Source organism: Cetorhinus maximus, chromosome 14 (genome assembly GCF_964194155.1).
Source record: "Cetorhinus maximus chromosome 14, sCetMax3.hap1.1, whole genome shotgun sequence".
NCBI lineage: Eukaryota > Metazoa > Chordata > Chondrichthyes > Lamniformes > Cetorhinidae > Cetorhinus > Cetorhinus maximus.
Window position 1 is genome coordinate 46,717,588 of NC_135892.1, and position 6,949 is coordinate 46,724,536.

Here is a 6,949-nt window from a genome sequence, read left to right on the forward strand (position 1 = left end):
ATTCTGGGTATCAGGGAGGGCGATGGATTCTTGGAGGAGTGTAGCAAAAGCCAAGCCCATGGCACTACAGGTGGCCCAGTTGTACAGGAGGGGAGGAAGAAGAGCGGAAAGGCAGTATTGATAGGGGATTCTTTAGTTAGGGGAATGGATAGGCACTTCTACGGCTGTCAATGTAACTCCAGGATGGTTCGTTGCCTCTCTGATGCTAGGGTCAAGGATGTCACAGAGCGGCCGCAGGACATTCTCGTGGGGGAGCGTGAACAGCCAGAGGTCGTGGTCCACATTGGTACTAACGACATAGGTAGGAAGAGTAATACGGTCCTGCAATCGGAATTTAGGGAGCTAGGTAGAAAATTAGTAAGCAGGACCTCTAAAGTAGTAATCTCCGGATTACTCCCAGCGCCACGTGCAAGTGAGTACAGAAATAGGAGGATAAGACATATGAATGCATATGAATGCATGGCTGGAAAGATGGTGCAAGAGGGAGGGCTTTAGATTCCTGGGACACTGGGACTGGCTCTGGGGAGGATGGCACTTGTACAAGCTGTCCAGTTGCATCTGAACAGAGATAAAAACAAAAAACTACTGCGGATGCTGGAAATCCAAAACGAAAACAGAATTACCTGGAAAAACTCAGCAGGTCTGGCAGCATCGGTGGAGAAGAAAAGAGTCGACGTTTCGAGTCCACATGACCCTTCAAAGGGTCATGTGGACTCGAAACGTCGACTCTTTTCTTCTCCACTGATGCTGCCAGACCTGCTGAGTTTTTCCAGGTAATTCTGTTTTTGTTTTGCATCTGAACAGAGCTGGGATTGAGTTCCTTTACTAGTGCTGTTGGGGAGGATTTAAACTAACTCAGCAGGGGTGTGGGAACCAGGAAAGAATATTAGAAAGTAATACTAGGGCACACGGAATGCTGGGAGAGCAGATAGCACTAAAACAGAGAATAGAAAGTTAATAGATGGAGTTGGAGTAAGGGAGCAAATAATGAAGTCTAAATCAGCATTATACTGATTTAGCATGTATATGAATGCACGGAGTGTAGTTAATAAAATTGGAGAATTACAGGCATAGATTGCCTTGTGGGATTGTGATGTTGTAGCGATAACGGGGACGTGGCTTAAGGAAGGACAGATCTGGGTGTTAAATATTCCTGGTTACAAGGTGTTCAGAAAAGATAGGAAAGGGAAAAAGGGAGGAAGGGGGCGTTTCTGGTTAAGGAGAGTATTGCAGCTCTTGAGAAAGAGATGTGTCAGAGGATTCAAGGACAGAATCGATTTGGTTAGAGCTAAGGAATAAGAAGGGTGCAATTACATTTCTCGGTGTAATATATAGACCAGCAGCTAGTGGGAAGGATATAGAGGAACAAATCTGCAAGGAAATTACAGAGAGGTATAAACATCATAGAGTAGTTATAATGGAGGACTTTAATTACCCTTATATAGACTGGGATAGTGGCATTGTAGGGGGAAGTGAGGGACAAGCGTTCCTAGATTGTGTTTGGGAGAATTTCCTACAGCAGTATGTGTCCAGTCCAACAAGAAAGGAGGCACTGCTAGACCCGGTTCTTGGGAATGGGGTGAGCCAAGTAGATCAAGTGACAGTAGGAGAACATTTAGGGGACAGTGATCATTGTATCATAAGGTTAAGGATGATGGTGGAAAATGACATTGGTCAATCCAGAGTAAGAATAATCAACTGGCAGAGAGCGGACTTCAATGGGGCAAGAACGGAGCTGGGCCGGATAGACTGGAACCAAAGGTTGGTGGGAAAAACAGTAGCTGAACAATGGGCTACCTTCAAAGAGGAGATAGTTTGGGCACAGTCAAGCGATATTCCCTCAAAAGGGAAGGATAGGACAAACAAATCCAGAGCTCCTTGGATGACGAAGGAGATAGAAATTAAGTTAAAGAAGAAAAAGTGTATTTACGACAGGTGTCAGATAGCAAATACAATAGAGAACCCAGCTGAATACAGAAGGTTCAGAAGGGATGTGAAAAAGCAAATACGAGAAACAAAGAGGGACTATGAAATAAGACTGGCAGCTAACATAAAAGGAAACCCCAAAGTATTCTATAAGCACATCAATAGTAAAAGGGCGATAAAAGGAGGATTAGGGCTGATTAGGGACCAAAAAGGGGATTTACACGTAGAGGCATGAGGCATGGCTAAGGTGTTAAATGAATGCTTTGCATCCGTCTTTACCTATGAGGCAGATGCTGCGCAGGTCAAGGTGACAGAGGAGGAAAGTCAGTCACTACAGGGGTTTAAAATTGATAAGGAGAGAAATTGAATAAGCTATCGGTACTTAAAGCTGATAAGGCACCGGGACCGGATGAGATGCATCCAAGAATATTGAAGGAAGTGAGAGTGGAAATTGCAGAGGCACTGTCAATAATCTTTCAATGTTCCCTGGATCCGGGGGAGGTGTGGAAAATCGCAAACATTACACCCTTGTTCAAAAAAGGTTGTAAAGATCTGCCCTGCAATCACAGATCAATCAGTTTAACTTCAGTGGTGGGGAAACTTTTAGAAACAATTATTCAGGATAGAATTAATAGTCACATGGAAAAATGTAGATTGATTTAGAAGAGTCAGCATGGATTTGCTTAAGGAAAATCATGCCTAACTAACTTGCTGGGTTTTTTTGAAGAGGTAACACAGATGGATGATGAGGGCAAGGCCGTTGATGTGGTGTATATGAACTTCCAAAAGGCATTGAATGCAGTGCCGCACAACAGTCTTGTGAGGAAAGTTATAGGCCATTGAATAAAAGGGACTGTAGCAACGTGGATACAAAATTGGCCGAGGGATAGGAAGCAGAGGATAATGGTTAATGGGTATTTTTTGGGCTGGAAGAAGTTTTGCAGTGGAGTTCCCCAGAGGTTGATATTGGGACCCTTGCTTTTCCTGATATATATAAATCATCTAGATCTTGGTGTACGGGGACATTTCCAAGTTTGCAGATGACACAAAATTTGGGAGAATTGTAAACTGGGAGGAGGACAGTGCAGAACTTCAAAAGGACATTGACACATTGGTGGAGCGGGCAGATAGGTGGCAGATGAAGTTCAGTGCAGAGAAGTGTGAAGTGAAGTGGTACAAAGAACATGGAGAAACAGTATCAGGATACTATTCTAAAGGGTGCGCAGGAGCAGAGAGACCTGGGTGTATAAGTACACAAGTCATTAAATGTGGCAGGACAAGTAGCGAGAGCTGTTTCTATAGCAAACAGTATTCTAGGCTTCATTACTAGGGGCATAGAGTACAAGAGCACGGAGGTTATGATGAACTTATATAAGACACTGTTTAGAACTCAGCTGGAGTATTGTGTACAGTTCTGGGTGCCACACTATAGGAAGGATGTGAACGCATTAGAGAGTGCAGAAGAGATTTACAAGAATGGTTCCAGGGATGAGACACTTCAATTATGAAGAAAGATTGGAGAAGCTGGGACTGTTTTCCTTGGTGTTCCCATCTATCTGCTGCCCTTGTCCTTCTAGATGGTAGTGGTCCAGAGTTTGGTAGGTGTTGTCTAAGAAGCCTTGGTGAATTCCTGCAGTGCACCTTGTACATGGTACACACTGCTGCTACTGTGCGTTGATGGTGGAGGGAGTGAATATTTGTGAATGGAGTGCCAATCAAGCAGACTGCTTTGTCCTGGATTGTGTCAAGCTTCTTGAGTGTTGTGAGAGCTGCACTCATCCAGGCAAGTAGAGAGCATTCTATCGCACTCCTGCCTTGTGCCTTGTAGATGGTGGACAGGCTTTGGGGAGTCAGGAGGTGAGTTACTTGCCGCAGGATTCCCAGCCTCTGACCTGCTCTTGTAGTCACCATATTTATATGGCTAGTCCAGTGCAATTTCTGGTCATTGGTAACACCCAGGATGTTGATGGTGGGGGATTCAGTGATGGCAATGCCATTGAATGTCAATGGACAGTGGTTAGATTCTCTCTTGCTGGAGATGGTCATTGCCTGGCTTGAATGTTACTTGCCACTTGTCAGCCCAAGCCTGGATATTGTCCAGGTCTTGCTACATTTGGATATGGACTGCTTCAGAAGGCTGCCACATCAATTTGTAGCACTGTCTCCTGCAAGGGGCTCAAGAGTTAAAGCCATGCCTGTCCCCTGCCAGTTATTCACTGCTACTTTCAGTTACATACGACCTTGTTTTGCAACAGAGGTAAAACTGTCAGTGAGTGTGTTGCAATGTATTCGTGTGATATGTCTATCGTAGCCGAACAGCTGTCAGAATGTGGAAGCTGGGAGGTATGGGTGTAAAACTTGCAGCATTGATAAGGATGAGGGGGAGCTGCAGATTGTTAGGTATGTGCCCTACTTATTGATGGTTGAGTGATGGGGGATGTGTTGTATTGAACAGTGTGTGTTCTTGGTGGTGAGGTGGCTAGGAGATGGCATTTAAAGATGCATTCACTGACCTTGACCACTTGTGTAAGGTCATTGAACTTTCTCCGGCACTGTAGTCAGGTCCTTGAGGCCAGACTGTTTGCATTGACGTCCTTGGCTATCTATTACCGTTCCCTTTTTAGTGTGTGCCCAGACAGCCTCTTGACCCCTGCAAAAACATGACCTCCCTTCTCCTTTCCACCTCCTTGACTAGGGTTCCCCCCACCATGCTGCATCTGAAAACCTGGGAGCTCTCTCTCTCTTTCTGGCCTGCTGCTGCATTGATGGTCTTATTTCTTCTCTGAAACACTTTTAAGATAGTTCCACCAGCTGAATGCACCTCCCCTTTGTAAGGCATGCACCTGGCCCCCTTGATGAATATGCAGCCAGTCAGCAGCATATTCAGCACTGGGCTGCACACTACATCTGAGATGAGCCGGCAGCAGAAAGCTTGCTCACTGGCTATCACCTCGACTGGGTGTGGGGTAACTTGATCCTTGTGCCTGCTAATGGATCTTACCAAATTTTTTGTTTCATTATTCATAAATGACACAGCCCTGAAAACAAACTGTTTTCCACATTAAAGAAAGCATAGGAATACAGATGGTTTCATTTCTCATAAAATTGCAACATTCTGTTTGTTGAGTTGAATTGTTGATTGAGGGTAAGTGGTTCTGTGTTGCTGTGGTAATCTATCATTATATAAGCTCTGTCAGAATTAGTTGTGGTGCGCTTGTCACAAAGCAGGCAAATCTAATTAGTGAATTAAAAGCAAATGTCAACTCAGTAAGCACGTCCTACGAAAGATTTGATCAATTCTACCCCCAGAATGGCATAGTCTAATGTTTAAGACAGTAAATCAATTAGGGGCAAGAGCTTTTATTGCATAATATGTAAATTTTAAAAAATGATTAATAACTAATCATGCATTAACTGTACTGTGCTAGTTTATCAATCTATGCCCTTTACCCAGAGGGTTTTGGAATGGGTAGCCCGCTACCACATGGAGTAGTTGAGGTAAATAGTATAGATGCATTTAAAAGGAGGCTAGGTAGATTTCTGATAAAGAAAGGAATATTGATAGGACAAGAAGAGTTAGGGTGAGAGGAGGGTCATGTGAAACAAAACATCAGCTTATACCTGTTGTACCAAATGGCTTATATCTGTGCTGAAAATTCTACATCATTTTATGTTGTAATTAATAAGTCTTCATAGATCCCAATGTGTGTAAATTAGCTTCCTGACAGAAAAATAATAAGAATATATTATTTGTAGAAATAATATTCAGGGATAACTTCAGTCCAGTTTCAAAACTGGTGACAAACAAGATTAAAGTCAGTTTTTATTGTCAACTTACAAACCCATCATACTGAGTTTTTCAGAGTTTATTTGTAGTCTAATAAAACAGGAGAAATTCAATGCAAAACATATTGGATCCCAACAATCCTGGGTAAGCTGGAGAGAACAAATAGATGTCAGTTTTTATTTTAAACACTACTAACAAGGAAGAGAAAAGAACAATGTTAGCTTTAGCTCAGTGGTAGCACATTTCCCTCTGAGCCAGAGGTTATTGAATCAAGTCTCAATCCAGTACCTTAGGAACACTTCAGAGGTCTGGCCCACTGTTAGAAATGCTAACTTTCAGATGAGACATTAAACCAAAGTCCCATCTGCCCTCTCAAGTAAAGGTTCCCCTCGTGCTATTTGAAAAAGAGGAGGGGAATACACCAGGTGTCCCATTCAATATTTATCCCCCAACCAATGCCTAAAAGAAATAATCTCATAATTTGCATCATTACTGTTTGTGGAACCTTGCTGTGTACAAATTGGTTATAGTAGAAATCCTACCTGATCTTCCCTCCCCCTCCCTGAGAGATGCTGAGGCTAATTCCAGCAGTTTTTCCAATTGTCTGACACAGGATTCCCAGAATGAACAGGAGGGATTTTTGTCAGTGGGGGGAGCCTTATCCTGAGTACTGTGTCCAGCAGCCTGGGAGATCAGCAATTCAAAATTCTCACCACAGTGCACTTATATGAAAAGCAGACACTTCAGTGAGGAACTGTGAATAATGACTCACTGCTGCCTGATGTGCAGAACAAGGTTATTCCACATTAATTTTAAGCAGAATCATTCCCACATTTTCCATGAAGCTTGTCACTGGCTGCTACTCAGGGCTGTCACCCATCAAGAGCCATGATTGGTTGGGGGAAGTCAGGACTCAGGGTCCCTGAATTCAAGGGGAAGGAGTGGACCTTGAAATCAAGAGTTGGGAGAGAGAGAAATTGGGGAATGGGAGCTCAGGCTGAGAGATGGGGGGAATGGTTTCTCCTTTTCCCTATCCTTGGTTTCCTTCTTTGCCTGCTCACTGATCACCATTGGAACTTCTCACACAGCTGCTGGGACAAAACCACAGACAAAGATTCTCAACCGCAAGATACCCAACCTATATAAGATAAATCCAAATATTTGTAGAACTTAAGTGATTTGATGTAATGTGGTCCAATGTCACATTGTCAGAAGAGTGGGTTGGATTCAATGGGT